We start from the raw sequence: 20,738 nt of genomic DNA on the forward strand, positions 1-20,738 counted from the left end.
CTTCCTTCCTTCCTTCCTTCCTTCCTTCCTTCCTTCCTTCCTTCCTTCCTTCCTTCCTTCCTTCCTTCCTTCCTTCCTTCCTTCCTTCCTTCCTTCTCTTTTGACTTAGCAAGGCTCAGGGAAATTGTCTAGAATAGCATCTTACTTGTCATGTGAACTTCCATAGTGACTTTCATTTTAAATTTTGATGAAGACTATCAATAATTTATAATATACTTTTTCAGATTTTATTTTGTATATTTCTTCTCAGTGGTTAATCAAGTAATATGGCCTTAGTTTTCTATTGCTCTTGCCACCTCAATATTGATTTAATGTTGCCATATCTTTATGCAGATTTCTAATGGTTTTCTCAAGGTAATTCTGCAGTGTTGGAATTTGATGCCTATCTTTATGAGTATTTTTAAATATCTGCACATTTCTTCCATGGTTTCTACCATGGAAACACCCTTAACATATACTATGTAGGCCTTGAAATTTTTTTATGTTCTCTGTTAAATATTTTAGGATAATGTGTTTGTTCATGCTGATTATGGCAGATGCAACATTTTCCAATATTCTTTTTGGGTGTACTTCATTATATTTGTGCCATCAGACTCAAAAGGGACTTTTCAAATTCCAAACTAGGCATGCCTATCTCATTTCTAAAATAACCAGACATTTGCATTCTGTTTCACCATCTGATTCATAATGTAGCATTTCTGGAGTTTTTTAAAGAGGAGATTTTTACTTCTATCTTTGGATTTTTTTCTCCTAAGATTTAAGTAACTTTAATCTTCACTCTAAGTTAATCTGTGTGCAAAGGAATATAGTTAATTCTTGTGATTTTTCTGCATTGATCTTAGAAATGTATAGCTTGGAGCCAAAGATGCAACTAAAAAAAAGAATATAGTTTTTTTCCTCCAATTGATAAGATTTGCAACTAATTTTGTCATATGATGCTGGCATGTAATGTACATATTCATGTCTTCTGTCCATTTCATGCTCACTTATGACTTTTCTGCTTTATTGCTCTGAAATATCTGCACTAAAATGTTTCCAGAAGATGGAGTATTAGCATTTCTGATTTTTGCTAATATAGCTTGCCTACTTGCAGTAATAAATCATCAAAGAATACCATGTATTCTGTGGTCATCCTGTTAATCTTCCAAAATTACCAAAGCTATCTTAGAGTGAATAGCACTACTGCTTTATATCAGCTGACATTTTTTGTTATGAGTCTCTTAGAATTGTCTTGGTTCAGTGGTTTGTTGATAACTGTTAAGACATTCACAGATCATCATACATTACTGTTCTTACTATGTATAACATTCTTCTGGTTCTTCTCTCTTCACTTTGCATCACTATTTCTATGGGGTACATCACTCGGGTGGAACCTTTGGGGTTTCCACTCCTAAGCGTCTCCCCCCTTGTCCCTTCTCCTTCTGTTTCTATTTCTATCCTTTTCTATAATTGTAAGTTAGACCTGAAAGGGTCTCTCAGCAAGGTTGGGTAATGGAGGAAGGAGCCTTGGAGATCACTCCCAAAATGGAGTCCCAAACTTCGCTGTCTTGATGATTGAAGTCTTGCTGGGTGAGAAGCGATGGGATGCCTTTGACCGGGGAATCTGGGTTTCAATGTCCAAAGAAAGATCCTTAGGAAGCCCTCGGAACTGGATTCGAACTGAGATGTTCTCCTCCTCCCTCTCTCAGTCCTCTGGCAGAAGTCCTCCTCCTCCTTTCATCTCCAGAGAATTACCCAGAATCCCCTCTGGTCCCAACTGTCAGTAACTGTCACCAACTGCCTTCTTCTGGCTCTTTTTGTCACATCTCCCATCTTTACAAGAATCGGGAGAGATAAATTGCCAGGACCACATCTTAAGGTCCAGAGTGGGAAAAATAAAAATTGGCCTGGATCCAATATAAGATTGGTTGGGAAAAATCAGGCTTCAAAAGGTTCTTCAACTTTGGACTTTTGAGAACTTCCATGTAGGTGAGGGAATCATAATTTTCTTCCTTCTGAATATTTTCTTTTGCCTGCCTCAGTACTCAACGATCTTTTCAGTCAGTCCCATTTACCTTCTTCCCCTGGGATTGGCAGAGTGCTGGTTTTGTTTCAATATTTACCTATGACTCTCCACTCATTCTGAGGCATCAATGAAACTGATAGGAGAAAACTAAAATTAAATTTGAAACTGTTTTGGCACTGCAGTGGAGTAGCCATTTGGGTACCATGTTCTAGCTTCCTTTCAAGGGTATTTCAACTTAATGGAATTTCCAGAATAACAAATCCCTTGGTAACTTTCTCTTCTGTACTCAAATGATTTTTGTTCTTTGGTGCTTATAGTAACCCTGTTCTGTAAGGATTCTTGCAATTTACTTAAAAAAGATGTTTATACATGACTTCACTTCTCCATAGTATGAGCAGAGCTATAGGAAAGACAATGAATACCTGCCCAATCACCAGTAAATTGGCTCCATTTGAATGGGTTAACATTTAAATGAAAATTCTTCACATTTATGTTTACCTTACCCTACACATTCCAAAGCTGATTTATAGGGAAACCATCTATTGTTGCTAACTGTGTTGTACCCCCAGCTGCTGGTAATTGGAACATCAATTTACTTGGGTGACTGAGACTGAAAAACAATTTCAAATATATTACAAGTTTGCTCTGTAAATATGCTTGATAAATGAATGGCTAGAAGAAGCAAATAAATTTCACAGACAACCTGAAACAATGTCCTCTCCCAGAAACACAGAGAAACCCATTCCAAAACTGTATTATCTTAGTGCTATCTCTCCTTGGACATCACATAGCACTTCATTTTGAACCTCTCTAGTGGTATTTATTGTATCATGTGATTTTATTATTGTTTATTGTGTTGTCTTATTTTCTTATTAGATTAGGAGCTCCCTGAGGACAGGGACTATGTCACATATAAACTTTGCATCTTTCCCAGTGCCAGTGCAATATGTTGCATACAATAGGCATTTATTAGGTGTTGGTCATGAAATTAGTTATTTAATGTGGTGCTCTGTGCTTTATAAAATGTGAAGTAATTATTGACATAGGACAAGAGATCTACTCTAAGTTTGCTAATGCTTCTCCCCCTTTATTTTAAAATCATTTTGAAGGTAAAAATGCCCTTAAGTATAGAAGTATCATTTGTGATGTATCAAAAACTCATTGTATAGCCTGTTCTAACCATTATGATTATAATTTATATATACATGTAAGTGTTCTTTTTATAGTTGTAATCAATGTGTATATTAGATCACTAGTTGGGTTTTTTTCTTTTGGCATTATTTTATGGAATATTTTCCTATTTCATTAAATATTTTCATGCCACTGCATATTAGCTGCATTTATCATTCTTTTCAAGGATAGTTTCCATTGCACTGGTGAAGTAGATTTTTTTAGCCACTCTGCTGTCTGTCATGTATACACACAACTACATATACATTACACATGCGTATACATATAAAGAGACTCAGAGATATACAATGGGGAATAGAGAATGGCTCTGTGATTTCACTGAATAAAGAGAACCCCCAGATGGTGATGTTCTTCCTGCCAGTTTAAGTTTGTACCTTTCCTAAAATTTAAAATCTTAGAGCGTTACCTTAGAGATGTAACATGTGCATATGCAATGCATATGTGTATTTTAAACATTCTTATAAAACTTTTAATCCTGTGGAATTCTTGTCTGTGCCCTTGCATAAATCCATCAAAAAATACAGCCTATAAGGGGCCTTCCTTCAGATTTTATATTGATTTATATTGATTGACTTTATATTGATGCCAAAGCAACATGCAGAAGATTAATTTGTTATCCCTTGCTCCTGCAACATCTGACACACCTTCTTTTCTCTTCATAGATCTTTTTGATGACACCTTTCATGCTGCTTCATGTATACAGTTTATTGTTTGTAATATGCATCTCTTTACAACCATCATATATCTCTTCATTGTCCTTTAAGTGACCTGCAGCTAAAATTGCTGTAAATACCTCAACATTCTATAATTCACATCCCCATAGCATCACTCATTACAAAAGATGAGATTTTGTTTCAGGGACCAGTTTAAGGTCATTGAAAGTACTGCACCATTTCCCAAATCAATAAGTCAATAAGGAAATAAAATCTACTCTTCATTTCATTGTTCCTATACAGTATCTGGGCAAGGTATATGTTAAAGTAGATAATATATGCAATACATACCCATATATGTATATATATATATATATACACTCATATATACACATCACCACCTCATTATATATTTTGTGTATATATGTATATGTGTGTGTGTGTATATATGTATATGTGTGTGTGTGTGTGTGTGGGCATTTTGTTCTATAGCATTCAATAGCTTGATGAAATCAACCCCAAATCAGCTACAAAATCGAGCATCAAAAAGATCTCACCATATATTATGAGCTTATTGTATTTGGGCTCTTTCTTGAGTATCCTACAAGGCAAAAGTAAACACCTTTGGGGAACATATGTACCCCTGTTTATGTACCAATGTATATCAACAATCGGGTAATTGCTCAAATTGTAAAGTTATTCCTTAAAAAAAAAAAACAACTCTTACCTTCCTTCTTAGATTCAATGCTGTGCATTAGTTCCAAGGCAGAAGGGCAGTGAGGGCCAGGCAATGGGGATGAAGTGACTTGCCCAGGGTCACGCAGCTGGAAAATGTCTGAAGCTACATTTGAACCAAGGACCTCTCTTTTTTAGATCTGTCTCTCAATCCAGTGAGTCACCTAGCTTCCCCTAAGTTATTTCTATAGTATATATCATAGATTCTTATTGAAGTTCATGGCAGATAACCTTTAGTCAACATTTTGGTGTATTGAATTGAATGATATTTTGTAGTCACCCAAAAAGCAGAGTGTAATCATGTGTCCTCTATGCTTTTTAGTTGATTGTATAACTGTACATATATACATATATGTATACAGTTATGCATTGTATAACTGTAACAATCTGCTGTTGCCTTTATATATATGTATATTTATAATGGCATATATATGTATATATGTATGCAAGTGTATCTGTTATGTATGTATATAATATGTGCATATGTGTTTGTGTGCATGCATGAAGAGATTCCTTGATATGGATATGACATTCTCTAAAAATTTTCATAGAGATGAGAAAGTGAGCATATGCATTGGGAGTTCCTAATTGTCTATCAATTTCTTTTTTGTAATAACAATATCCATTACTTTTTCTAGTTCTTTAGTATCTTTCCCTTGTTTAAAGATTATGTATACTGAGACCTTAATGTCTTAAAAATTATCAACTGTAGAACAAAATCTTCTCAGTTTAAATTTGATCTGATCATTTGTTCTTCCCATTTTTGTTATCATTAGTGACATTTATACTTATGCAACACACTGTGGAGTTCAGATGTGGTGGTTATTGTTAAGTGATGGAGAAAAGAGATTGTTATACAGATCTATAGAGAGCAAGAATGGCACAGAGAAGGAAAATCTAAAGATTTTGCTCCTGTCTCTGACTCACATTGATTCTGTGACATTGACCAAATTCCCTACCTTCTTAGTACTATAAGCAGTGGAAGCTTTGGTGGACTTATGGGGCTAATGCAAGTATTTGACCATAGCTGATCTTTTGCCATAGTCTTTAACTAAACTGTACTTGGCATGTTTAACAGTTTGAAGTTTTAAAATATTGGCCTGGGTGTTAGGTGTCAGGAACTCAGACTGCATACAGTGTGCTCCCTTTAGTTCTAGAGTATGGAAGGGTAGTTGTGTTTTATATCCCTATATTTTGTTTTAAAATTGTAATTATTAAACTTATTTCATTGAATTTTTATGATTCATATATACCAGTTGCAAGCCAAGTAGACAAACAATAGAATACAATAAAATGCCCATATAAATTAGTAGAGGGAATTTCCTCATTTGGGAATTTCCATTATCAGTGAAATCACAGTTCCAGCAATTATCTTAATATTTATAAAAATATTTACATATATTTTCATTTTGCATCTGTTGATTAGACATTCAGACTTTCATGGAAAGAGACCTTCTAGTTTCATTCTTAGTGCTTTGGATAATCTGGATTGATTTGGTTTTACTCTAAGATTTCTATAAATTGATTTTTCCTATTACCTATTTTGTCAGTTTTATATAAAGTAACCTGCTTGTAATCCCCCCCATTCTTTTCTACAATATTTTTTTGCTTAATTTATATTCTAAACTGATATAATTCTTTACTTTCAAATTTTCTGCTTTCAAGAAATTAAAGTGCCTGCTTACTAGTTTCTAAGCTGTTTTGTTCTCTTTGTTGTGATGACAGCTTTGTATTAGTTAACCTGTAGAAAATGACGACAATCCACATTTATTTGTTTGACTCAGAATTTCATAGGTATAGAGCTGAAGGTACATTACAGAATATAGGTCATCCAGTTAAATCCCTTCAATTAAAAAGAAGGCAAAATTGAGGCTAAGAAATTAAGTGACTCATCTGAGGCAATATGGGTAGTAAATGGGAGAACAGGGATTTTAATCCTCTTTTGATTCCAAATTCAGTATTTTTCTACACCATGATCTTTCTAATTTTATTTTGATGTACTAATAGCTTCATTATATAGATCAGGTAGAAACTTTTTTATAATGTTATATCTTCTTTTTTAAAAAAATAATATCCCATCATAATCATATACCACAGCTTGTTCAGCCATTCTTCAATTAATGGGTATTCCTTCAATGTCCATTTCTTTGCCACAATAAAACCACTGCTAAAATACTTTTGTACAAATAGGTTCTTTCCCTTTTTCTTTTATCTCTGTGGGGTATAAATAGTAGTAGTATTAATATGCTGTGTTTTCTAATGCTTACTGCTTTTTATGATTTTACTTTTCTTTAATTGTCATCACATCATTCCTATCATCAGAGATCTGTAAAACTAAAAAGAGGTAGAGAGGTTTTGTAGTAAGAGTAAGGGATAACTAATGAATAGTCTTAAGTATTCCATTGGTATTACGAAATATAAAGAAGACTAAAGGAAGGTCTCAGATTGTTTAGGCAATCCTTCGTGGAGGATTTGCTGGTAGTATATGGATGAGTGACACAGGATATAAAAGAATACATGTAATAGAGTCTGTATTTGAATTGTGCTCCTGCATTGATGAGAATATACATTCAAGGACCAAAGTATTCTACTTTCTTTTTGCTTTATTCTAATACATCAAATCTCTTCATACCCAAGCAACTAATTAAAAATGAATTAGTATTTGTAACCAGTTATTCTCTATTAATTAACATATTTTCAGTTTTATATTATATGAAAAATAGATTTGTCATTTCTTATGAAATCCTCTTGTGTTTTCTTATATTTTAAATGCTTTTGGGGAGTTTTAAAATTTATAATATTAAAGATAAAATATATATTTTTTCATTTTTGTGTGGTTATTCAGTGTCCCCTTTTTCCAAGGGGACTCTCTTCACTTCTTGAAAAAAATTGTGATGTAAAATGTTTTTTCTTTTCTGCCTTCTTGAACATTAGTCATATTCATATTCATATTTACACATATACATATACATATATATGGAGAGAGAGAGCCATTCTCCTCCATGTCCATCTTTAAACTGAGTGCTTAAATTACCTGTTTCATTATACATACCAGATGTATCAACAATTGAACCCAGGTCTTCTTGACCCTGTTATACCACATTTCATCTTAATCATGAGAACAGTAATGAGAAATGACCAAATGTCTCATGAAATAATATTTACAGTTGTCTTCGGAAATATAATAGAATGCAATCTTTTATTTGCTACTCCAAGGAGAACCTATGCCAGTGATGGTGAACCTTTTAGAGACCATATGCCATACCCTACTCCCCCCTCAGAGACCCTGTGCCATGCCCACCCCACCACTGAGTGTCAAGCTAGGGAGGGAGGAAGCACTCCCACTGGGCTACTGCAGAGGGCTGGGTGAAGTGAGGAATGTCCTCAGCAAGTGTAGAGAGGGGGAGGGAAGTGGCCCATGCATTTGGAACCCCTCTAGTTCTGATATCTGTGAGCCCCCAACCTTTACCACTGTGTGCTCCCATAGGGCTGCAGGACAGAGAGTTGGAGGAGGTGAAAAATGTTGTCAGATGCTGTGGAGAGGGGGAGGGGAGCAGCTTCATTCAGGTCTCTCTGCCTTTCTAATAATGAACTCTGGAAGTATGTAGGGGAGGGCAGCACAGATGCCCAGGAGAGCACTCTGTGTGCCCTCTTTTTAATACCAATTTTTCTCCAAGTTTTGCTGTCTGGGGATGCATTATCAAACATTACCATCTTTGAAGTGACAAATTTTTGGGTCATGAGGACATGCATTGTAAAAATCTAATACTATAGTTCATTGATAATATATAAAATATCCATGATGTACCTTGAATTGACTCATGTACCAATAACATCTGACAGTTATCAGTGCCTCTGATCCTTGAAAAGGAAAAGATGAAACATGATAGGTTCAGCTTCATCTGGGTGGCAACATCAAGCCCAGTGAGTATTTATTTAGTCCTACTAGGTACAAAACACTGTTCTAGATTCTAGGAAGACAAAGCAAAAATGAAAACCAGAATGATGTACCTACTAGCTGTGTGGAAAGTCACTTAATATCTCAGAATCACAGTTTCCTCATCTGTAAAATGAAGATTGCTTTGTAATATCTAACATTCTTTAATTTCTAAAACTATGAACTTTTGGACTATCTCAGTTCTCGTAGAACTTATTGTGCTCTATAGGTTAATGGGTGGCAAACTTTACTCTTATCAGAACTGACTCAATGAGGAAAGAATATACACAATCAATTGGATATAGAGATCTTACCCTACAGGAAAATAGAAGGGGAAGAGATAATAGAAGGGATCCCAGGCTGATAGAAAAGAGGGCAAACTAAGAGATGTTGTAGTCAGAAATTAAAGGGGGGAGAAATAAAGGCCTCATTTTTTCAAATTCTTGGAGAAATAAGTTGAATGTATAAGAATACAGGTCATTGTCCAATTCATAAATGATCAAAGGATATGAGCAAGCAGCTATCAAAGTAATTAAAGCTCTCTATAGTCATGTAAAAATGCTCTAAATCACTATTAATTGGAAAAGTACAAATCTAAACAACTCTAAGGTACCACCCCATACCTATCAGATTGACTATTATGACAAAAAATAACTAATCAAAATTTGAAAGGTATGTAGGAAAATTAAGACATTAATGTACCATTGGGGAGGTGTGAATTGATTCAACCTTTCTATAGAGTAATTTGGATCTATACCCAAAGAAATATAAAGCAGTACATATCCCTTTACATAGTAATAGCATTACTATGTTTGTATCCCAAGAAGATAACAAACAAAAAGGGGAAGAATCTATATGTATAAAAATATTTAAAGCAACTCTTTTTGTTTGGACAAAGAATTGGAAAGTGAAGGAATATCTATCAATTGGGGAATAGCTGAGTAATTTAAAGTATCTGATTGTAATGGAATACTATTGTTCTGTAAGAGATGATGAGCAAGAGAAACTCAGAAAAAACAGAAAAGACTTACATGAACTGATACAGAGTGATGTAAGCAGAACCAGAAGACCTTTATACACAACCGGAATACTATACAATGCATAACTGTGAATTATAAGCTATTCTTGGCAATACAATGATCCAAAACAATCCCAAAGGACTCATGTAAAAAATTCCTTCTATTTCCAGAGGAAGAACTGATGGAATCTGAACCCAGAACAAAGCTATCTTTTCCCATTTTTTTCTTAATATTTTTTTATTTGCTTGAATTTCCTTCCATAAAAGGATGAATATGGAAAATGTTTTATATAATTGCTCATGTAAAATCTATATGAGCTTGCTTGCCATCTCAGTGGAAAGTATTGGGGAGAAAGGAGATAGGAGGTTGGGAGAGAATTTGAGACTCAAAATGTTTTTGAAAATATTAGAAACTCTTTTTACATCTAATTAGGAAAAAATAAAATAAAATATTAAAAAATCTGAACTTAAATCCTTACTAACTGTGTGACCCAGGTTTTTAACTCTGTTTGCTCAATTTCCTTATTTGTAAAGTGAGTTAGAGAAGGAAATGGCAAATCACTCCAGTATCTTTGTCAAGAAAACCCTTTATGGGGTTACAAAGAGTCAGATATGAGTGAAAAATTACAACTCTGCATCATCCAAGAGTTTCCCTGCTTTCCTCTGACCATTTAAGACAATTTGAGGGATAGTCAATAAAAGGGTAGTTAACGAGTGGGAAATTCATTAAGAGGAAGAGAAGGAAAGTTAGTTTTTCTTTTCTGTTGTCTCAATTCTTGAGATGGGTTTTCTTAACAGAGAAAATAAAGGTTGAGATTTATCCTTAATGAGTCAGAGAAGAGTACTAAGGCTGATGAAAGCCTCCTTTCAGCACTTGGCCACTACAAGCTAAGAAGTGGTTCTATACCTCTTGTTGAAAGCTTTTGTAGGTTAAATAGCCTCAAGGTTGACTGCATTCTCTTGTTATGAAATTGTCTGATGAAGAATTCTGAAATGAAAGCAGAGCTTTCTGGAGAGTGCATTTTGAACAAAACAATTCTTTCTTTTTCTCTCTTTCCTAAATTAAATAGCTGATAGTACTCAAATTTTTTTCTAAAATGGAAGTCATTTCATTTTTATCTTTTGTTTATTTTCTTGTCACAAGGAAATCTTTTTTGCACTACTGCCCATTCCTCCTCCCCACCACACACATATGAAATCATAGTTTCTTTAGAATATTGGAGAATATTGAACTGTATCTGAGATGTCCAGGAGATGATTCATCATAACACAGGGAACAGAGTGTTATGTCAGAGTGTTGATTAAGTCTTGAGAATCAAAGGACAATATGTTGAGAGGAAAAACCACTCTAAGAACAATATTTCATCATGTTTTATTTCAGTACCAATGTGTCAAGGTCTTCTCTGTGCTTTGCACAAAGCTCTCCCTAGATATATACTAATATAGCTAAATTGTACTTGTTTTTCATGAACTAATTTTTACTTTTTTATGCGAATTGTCTTCTTGTGTCTTTTCAACAAGATATTGAAATTGACAAGACTTGGGTTCAAATGCTAGCTCTGTCACTTACTGGTGACTTCTGATAAGTAATAGTGTCCTTGGCTCTCATTTTTTTCCTATAAAATGAAGGTGTTTTACTAGATCATCTGTGAAATGCTTTTCATATCTAAATGTCATGATCCTGTTTACTCTTACTCCCTTTCGGAGGGATGTGACTATCTTAAAGATCAATTAGTCATTCTAATCAACAGATATTTATTGAGCACCAAATATGAAAGGTACCGTTCTAAGAGCTGAGGATCCAAAGAAAAGACAAAAATAGTCCCTGCCCCTAGAGAGTTCACTTTCTAATGAAGCAGACAACATGCAAAGAACTTTTTACAAACAAGGCATATACAGCACAAAATGGAGATCACCTCAGTAGGGAGCCATTAGTATTACTATCAAACATTTTAGCCAAGGTCTTACCTCATTACTTCTACAATCCTAGGAAATGTGTGAACCAGAAATACAGGAGGCTTAGAGTGAGGGAATAAAGTTCCATTAAGGATAATATCCATGGGAAAACTGAGCAGCCATTCACATCTTCTTGAGCAAGATGTTTGTAGTACAGTGTCAAGATTTCATCTAACTGCTCAGAACATCACATATATGTATTTTTCGACACTTCAAAAGATCCTTAATTTAATCATCAGGATCATTTGACACAGAACTCAAATCCCAAAGAGTACTTGACTTAGAATGAGGAAGACCTAGATTTATATTCATCCCCTATGTCTATTAGCCAAGCAAATAATTTAATCTACCTGTTCCTTATTTGCTTTATCTATAAAAGGAAGGAAGATGGTCTTGATGACTTCTAACATCCCTACTGACTTTAAACCCATGATTCTTTTATTTCTACCTAATAGGAAGTTTTATGGATTGTTGTGGTAAAAAAAATTGCCTGGCAGATGCTACATGTTTAGCTAAGTAGGTCCTCAGATCCATTATATTCCATGATCCAATTAGACAGTGTTTAAGAACTCAGTAACATGATGTATCAGAATAAAGTTTTAATAGGGGTGCATACACATTCTTATTCAAATCTAAGTCCCAAAAGATTGTTATGAAGCAAAATGCAAATACTTAAAACATAGTCCAGTATTTGTTTCATTCATTCAATTGCTTCTTTCCTCTGTTCATAGAATCATAGATTCCTTGCTAAAAGAGACCTTAGGGGTCATTTCATCAAATCTCATTTTATAAATAAAAATCTTTAAATCCCAAGACATTAGACGCCCAACATTTTAAAGATAGCATCAGAGGTGAGATTTGACGGGGTTAACTGAATCCAAATTTAATGCTCTTTCTGTTGTATTTAATACACTCTATTTTACTAGAATATTGTAGAGATGGGAAAAATTAGGACAGAAACTTTATTTGTTTTAAGCCATACAAATATTTATAATAATCCAGTTGTAGAGCATGAGAGGAAAGAAGAAATGTTCATCTTTCCCCTTGTCAGCTTTGAGATGGCAACAAGGCACTTGGGAGGAGATGAGCAATTTGGAAGAAAGGAGCTCAGTAAATACTTCTTGGTTGATTGATTGATCAGGGATTAAATGGATGGAGAAAAATTGAGAGTGGAGAGGGAGATTTCTCAGTCATCATGAAAGAAGCAGTCAGAGACACAATGAAGTCACCCACTGGACCAAAAAAAATCAATATTTAGGGACGAATCTAGCTACAGGATGTCAGAGGAACCATAGAGATAGAAAAGGAAAAAAATATTAAAGAATAATAAGAATTGAAACAAGAGAAATCTTAGAAACCACTGTAGTTAATAACTGGATAGAAATTGCTAACTAGTTCTTTTTATTTTTCAGTTTCCAGCTTAGAGACTTAATGACAGTTTCTCTGTGTCTGGTACAGTCCTAATGTTGTTATTTTCCTTTCTGGGGGCAGTACAAGAGCTGGCCCTTCTGATCAGCAAAGGGGCACTGTTATACCTGTAGGCCTATCTTTAGGACGTAAAGGTCCATTCAGTTCACTGAAAGCAGTAAGAGATGAAAATCTCTTTGTTCAAACTCAGCCTCATTCTCCCCTTCCTCATCTGTCATTTGCTATACAGCTTTAAAAAATAACCTTACTCTATCTTTAGCCAGAGTCTATGGAATATGCTTGCTTCCCTGGACTTTGCAGAATTGTACAGTGGACAGAGTATTTGACTTGGAGTCAGGAGAACTTGATTTCAAATTCTGTGTAAGACACTTACTACCTGTGTGCAGCTAGTTAAATCAGTTAATTTCACTTAACCTTAGTTTCCTGACCTATTAAATGGGGATAATAATAATACTCACCTCACAGGGTTGTTGTGTGGATCAAATGTAAAATATTTTGCAAATATTAAAGTACTATATTAATGTTTATTATTCTAACCTTTTTACTAACTCAGTATTACTAATTGGTGAAAGATTTCTGTCTACATAGATTAATCGTTTTCACTTCTGATCCTATGCTTGCTGTTTTATGGCACCGAGCCCCACAAGATCTCAGATGATGCTATGGATGGCTCGTGGCCTTAGTAATATGCCGACTTTGAACATGGCACTGTACATTGGTAGAACTGATAGACTTTCAGATTTGGAAAAAGGATCTCTGTGGTCCTTTGGCCTCACATGTACCTAAACAGAGATCTCTACAAGTCCTTTATCAGTAGTCATCCTTTCACTTGAAGACTTCCAGGAAAAAAGAACCCATTACTTCCTAAGGCAATCCAATCCATTCTACTACTAGCACCAGGTGCTACAGTGAGTAGAATGCTGGATCTGTAGTCAGGAAGACTTGAGTTCAATTCTGACTTCAGATACTAGCTGTGTGACCCTAGGCAAGTCACTTAATTCTGTTTGCTTTAGTTTCCTCATCTGTAAAATGAGCTGGAGAAGAAAATGGCAAACTACTCTGATAACCTACCAAGAAAATCTCAAATGGGCTCATGGTCAGTTAGAAATGACTGAAATCATTAAACAGCAACAACAAACTGTTGGTAAAGTTTTCCTTATACTGAATTGAAATATGCTTCCCTAAATGAACAAAATTCATTGTTCAAAGGTTGGTCCTTAAAAGCCAAACAGAACATATCTAATCTCTATTTTATGTGACAACTTTTCAAAAACTCAAAGAAAGTACTTTTTATTTTAATAATTTTTTATTTTTAGAAAAAATTTTCCATGGTTACATAAGTCATGTTTTTACTTTCCCCTTCACCCCCTCAAACCCCCACCCCCCTCCACTGTAGCTAATTTGCATTTCCACTGGTTTTAATATGTGTGGTCAGTCACGACTTATTTACACATTATTGATAGTTACATGGGTGTGGTCTTTTCAGGTCTACATCCCCAATCATGTCCTCATCAACCAAGTGTCCAAGCAGTTCTTTTTCTTCTGTGTTTCTACTCCTGTAGTTCTTCCTCTGAATGTGGGTAGTGTTCTTTTCCATAAATCCCTCAGAATTGTCCTGGGTCATTGCATTCCTGCTAGTACAGATGTCTATTACATTCGATTTTACCACAGTGTATCAGTCTCTGTGTACAATGTTCTTCTGGCTCTGCTCCTCTCACTCTGCATCAATTCCTGGAGGTCTTTCCAGTTCACATGGAATTCCTCCAGTTTATTATTCCATTGAGCATAGTAGTATTCCATCACCAACATATACCACAATTTGTTCAGCCATTCCCCAATTGAAGGGCATACCCTTGTTTTCCAGTTTTCAAAGAAGGTTCTTAAGTCTTCTCTCATATAGGCTCAAGAGAACGGAACACTCAAGCACCTGGGAGCTCTATGTTAAACATTGATGAATTTATTTTATGGGTAAATTTATATATATATAGCAATTATAGTTGTTATCATCATATAGTATATACTTATGCCTTGAGTCATGTCACCTCACTCTTCAATACCATCCTGCTAGCAATATGAGACATTTTTTTTTCCTTTTCAGAGGTAGTTATAACAAAATTCACATTTATATTACATATGTTAAATACTATTGAGCAAACAAATAGCTCACATTTATATAGTGGTTTAAAGTTTAGAAGCCATCTTCCTAATATCAGGTTTATGAAGCAGGCTGTATCACTCTCCCTTTATGTATAAATGAGGACAAGGAGGCAAAGAGAGATAAGATGACTTCCTGACAACGAAACTGTTGGCAAGTCTTAACATCAAGATTCTAACTCAGGTTTCCAGTATTCCGTCACCCACATGTACCACAGTTTGTTCAGCCATTCCCCAATTGAAGGACATACCCTCCTTTTCCAATTTGTTGCCACCACAAAAGCATGGCTTTAAATATTTTCGTACAAGTCTGTTTATCTATGATCTCTTTGGGGTAAAAACCCAGCAATGGTATGGCTGGATCAAAGGGCAGGCATTCTTTTATAGCCCTTTGAGCATAGCTCCAAATTGCCATCCAGAATGGTTGGATCAGTTCACAGCTCCACCAGCAATGCATTAATGTCCCAATTTTGCCACATCCCCCCCAACATTCATTACTCTCCCCTTCTTTCATTTTAGCCAATCTGCTAGGTGTGAGGTGATACCTCAGAGTTGTTTTGATTTGCATTTCTCTAATTATTAGAGATTTGGAACACTTTCTCATGCGCTTATTGATACTTTTGATTTCTTTACCTGAAAATTGCCTATTCATGTCTCTTGCCCATTTATCAATTGGGGAATGTCTTGATTTTTTATACCAGAGGTGTCAGACAAGGCCTGCATGACTCCAAAGTGTAGTGGGAACCAGATCAAAGTGCAAATGGGAAATATTAAAAAAATAAAGAATATAATAAAACATAGATAACATTACATTTAAAAACTAAATCAATATGTGTTGTGTAGAAATCTTAATGCATAGATTGGTAGCTCCCTTTTCTATTTGAATTTAATATTACTGGATTACATTTTATGCCTGATCCCCACTGTCATTATAGAAAGCATTTGGAAAACATGTCAGTTTTCTGACTTTTACATTCCAAAAGCATATTTTGAGTACTTGGTTTCTGAGGACTAAGAGACTATTCTGTTCTCATGAATGTTCTTATAATGAGAATACTTTTAACATTATCCACCTCTATAATCACTAGCAAAAAAAGGATAGTACAATTGGCTATTGACTCATTATGTAGAAAAATGTGAAATGACAAGAGGTAACATGACGCTAGAAAGCCCTCCAAAATGGGTCATCCTTAGTACTACCACTGAGATCCATGAGACCAATTCTACCATATAACTACTTCAAATTATTTTTCCACATCCTTAACAACAAATTGGCCAAATACAGATCAGCACTCAAAAAAAGCAAATACCATAACTAGATAGCTAAAAGTCAGGAATAACAAAATCACAAAAGCAGAAGAGATCTTAATGGCCACCTAGTCCAAACCATACCAGCATAAGAATAACTTCTTTAATATACTTGATAAATAGCTCATTGGCCTTTGAAGACTTCCAATGAAAAGGAATATACTACCTCCAAAAAAGCCTACTATTTTTTCTTCTTAATTCTGAATATGAGGAAGGGTTTCCTTAAATTTGCCTCTCTGAAACTTCCATCCAGTCTTCCTAGTTCTTAATTCTAGGGCTAAATTAATAAATTATTCTAGTTTTATAGCCAATCTTAATTAATCCCAGTTAATCTTGAACTTAAAAGTTGTTACTAATATTTAGACTAATAATATTATTATCAATAATGACAGCAATAATAAGGTATTCTAATCTGTTTCATTTTACCATGTACAGGAAAGGCGAAAAGGCAGTAAGGTAGCACAGTAGTTGGAGTGCTGGGCCTGGAGTCTGGAAGTTTCATCTCTCTGAGTTCAAATCTGGCTTCAGATGTTTACTAACCACATTACCTTCTAAAAGTTACAACTCTGCCTCAGTTTCCTCCCTTGTAAAAGGAATTGGAGCAGGAACTCACAAAACACTTTTGTATCTTTGCTACAAAAATGCCAAATGGGATCACAAAAAGTCTGACATGACTAAACAACATCAAAGCAGTTTCTCCCAATTTTCAAGTTTATGCTTTTACATAGGCTCATCCACCATCAACAGAGGTGATAAATCAATTAAGTGATAGTCAAGAAGTGTTTTTAAACTGACTTTGGCTACACTTGGGTCTGAAGAATACAAAAACAAAGCATTAAATTGTCAAGTGATAATATCTTTTGGGAACACATCAAACAAGGAGTAATACAAGTTCATGTGTAATCAAGGACTAAATTTTGTCAAAGAAAATAAAAATTCTAGACTCAGAAATTTGGAGAAAGAAAACAAGAAAAATAGGGAAACTTTTCTGGAAACCATTCAACTTGAAGGCAGGATAATGAAAAAGATTTGGATGGGCAGAGAAAGTAATGCAGTTTGAGTTTTCTTCCTATCTTTTATTATTTTATTTTTAATAGGATGGTTTAATGATACCTATAAGAGTTATTAGCTGGAAAGCTTGTGAATATGTAACCAGTAAGGCATATACACTTTTGAACTAAACAACATAATTATATAATAGTCATTAACAAAAGTACCTCATATTTGTTTAGCATTGAAGTTTTTTAAAATGTTATTAATGCCATTTGATTTTATATCAGTCATTTATGGAAATGCTTCCCCTCCTAAATTTACCCCTCCACGTAATAAAGAAAAATAATTAAGTAAAATCACCTCTTGACAGTGTACACATTCTATCTTAATAGTCCCAATATTCCTTGTAGAGAGGAGAGAGTAACATTTCATTATCTCTTCTATGGGGCAATCATTGCATTTTTTGCTCAGAATGTAGCATCTCTTTAGTGTTATTTTAATTTGTGTTATTGTAGTCATTTTGCTTTGGTTTTGTTTATTTCATTCTTAATAAATTCATAAAAATCTTTCCAAGTTTCTTTATGTTCATCTTATTCACAAATTTCTTATTGAAAAGTAAATACTCTTTTATTCCCATGCAACATTTTTTCTACAATGTCCCATGTTAATGGACATCCACTTTGTTTCTAGCTCTTTTCTAACATTGCAGAACATTTGGGATCTTTATTTATTTTTTAACCTTTCTGGGGTATATTCCTGTAAGTTTGAGGATTAGGTTAAAGAGTGTGAAAGCTTTAGCATTTTTTCAGTAATTCCAATGTGATATAGAGAAAGATTTGCAGAATTCATGGCCCAGATGTTTCTCAATTTGGAAATGGTTGAACAAGCTGTGGCATATGAAATGATGAACAAGATGATCACAAAAAATTCTAGATAGAATTATATGAAGTGATACAAAGTAAAGTGTGAAGAATCAGGAGAACATTGTACACCTAAGAGCAATAAAGTATGATGATCATCTTTGAATGACTAAAGTATTATCAGCAAAGCAAGGATCCAGGAGAACTCCAAGGAATTCATGAAGGGAATGTCTATCCACAATTGTAAAAGGAACTGATGGAGTCAGAATGCAGATTGAAATATATCATTCTTCACTAACCTCCATGAATTTTTTTCAAGTTTGATCTATATGTGTCTTTTTATTCATTTGTAAAATTTTATTTTATTGTCATGTAAAGAACATTTCCATATTAATCATTGTTGAAAGAGGATACTCTATTAAAAAAGAAAATCAACCCCCCAATAAAAACACAAACTAAATGAAAAAATGGTATGCTTTGACCTGCATACTTACTCCCCAAATTTTTTCTCTAGAGGTGGATATTGTCCTTTGTCATTATCCTTCATTATTGTCCTGCTGAGAGTAATTGAGTTTTTCAGTTGTTCATCATAAAATATTGCTGTTACTGTGTACAATATGAGTCTTCTCTCACAACATGATGAACATAGAAATATATGAAAACACATGTACAAAGTCCATATAATATTAGAAGTGATTTTTTTGGGGGGGAGGAGAGAACATTGATTGCTAATTGTCGGAAAATGTATATAGAAAATTGTATCAATGTGTAAGTAAGAAAAAATTTAAAAAATGAGGAATTTATAGCTCAACAAGCAATGCACAGCAATTCATAACCCCTCCAATATTGATTCTTTCCTTTTTTTAAATCATCTTTTCCTATTTGAAGTGTATGAAGGCAATGAGCATTTAATAAGCATCTACCATGATGTAACAGCACTGGTTGAAGCACTGGAAATAGAGCTGTCAAGGAGTGCACATAGGCTAATTTGGAGAGAATCTTAATCTGAAAAAAAACTATTATTAATGGGGATTAGGAAAGGTTTCTTCTAGCTGAAATTTTAGCTAGAATTTGAAGGAAGCAAGGGAAGCCCAGAGATAGATGTTGAGGGATGAAATTCCAGGTATTTGGGGCATAAAATTGCTTTAATTTGCACTTCTTTATAAATGATTTGGAACATACTTTCATATGACTATGGTCTATAATTCTTTCAAATATTGCTTGTATCTTTTGATGATTTGAATGCTTCTTGGTCATATTTAAGAAACTTTTCTCTACATATCTCTGATATCAGATTTTGTCAGTGATATTAGATGCAAATATCACTTCAAAAGTTTTTAATCTTATGTTGTTGGCTCTTATTTATCTTCATCTGATATACTTTAATTATACAATATTTTTACACATTAAAAACAGAATTCTTTGTTTTTCCTCTACAATCTCTCCCTGTTCTTAACTTTCATATTTCATTTGAGAATACTACTATCCTGCCAGTCACCTAGGTTCACATCTCAGTTATCCTCAATATTTTTTCTCTTTGTCATCTATGATAGCCCTCGAATTGACAAGTAATGGTGATTCTACTTCAAATACAGAAGAATGAGAGTGATCCAAGGTATCAGAGAAGAGGTCACTTTGGATAAGGCAGAGTGGGAGAGGGGTGATAATATGAGATAAAGCAGAAAATATTGGATGATGCCAGATCATTTTGAAGGCAATGCATAATATGGCTTGATCTATTATGTGAAAAAGTTAATATTGACAGTGGAAGGAAGGATGAATAGGAGGAATGGACAATAAAGACAAGAAGCTACTGAAATAGCTTAGATAAGTGATAAGAGGGGCCATAATAGGGTGATAAAAAAGAAGCAAAAAACATAGGAAGGGACAGATTTAAGGGATATTGTTAGTAGATATGAGATACAAAAAATGGAGCAGGAACAGTCAAAATAAAATTAGAGGTTGCAACCACAAACTCAGTAAATTGTACTGCTATTTTAGAAATACTGAATTTAGGAAGATAAGAAAGTTTAGTGGATAAACATTAGGTGAAATGATTATAAAAAGAACCATTATGTCTGCAGTCAAAAGTCCTGGGTCCAAATCTTGAATATGTCAGTTATTACTTGTGTGATTATAGTTCATGTTCTCTTCTTCTCTTCATCACTCTGAGGAGAAGTGGAAGTAGGTGTGGTTTCTTGACTGTTTCTCTTATTCTAGCTTTATTGATTTAAGTTGTGGAAAACCTTTTAAATCTGTTACAATAACAATGGCCTTTTTCATTTTTCAAGCTCCCTATTACTCAGAACTTTGTAAAGAATTTTCTTCCACACTGTAATTCTGATGAGTATCATCTATTCTCTTCTATTTTTTAATTGTGAGAATTTTAATATTCAGAAACAAATAAATTTTGAGTGTGTCATATTGTGTGGAATAAGGCATTTGTTTAAATAAAATTTCTGCTAAACTGTTTTCTATTTTCCCAGAAGTTCTTGTCAAT

Source organism: Gracilinanus agilis, chromosome 2, assembly GCF_016433145.1.
Source record: "Gracilinanus agilis isolate LMUSP501 chromosome 2, AgileGrace, whole genome shotgun sequence".
Lineage (NCBI taxonomy): Eukaryota > Metazoa > Chordata > Mammalia > Didelphimorphia > Didelphidae > Gracilinanus > Gracilinanus agilis.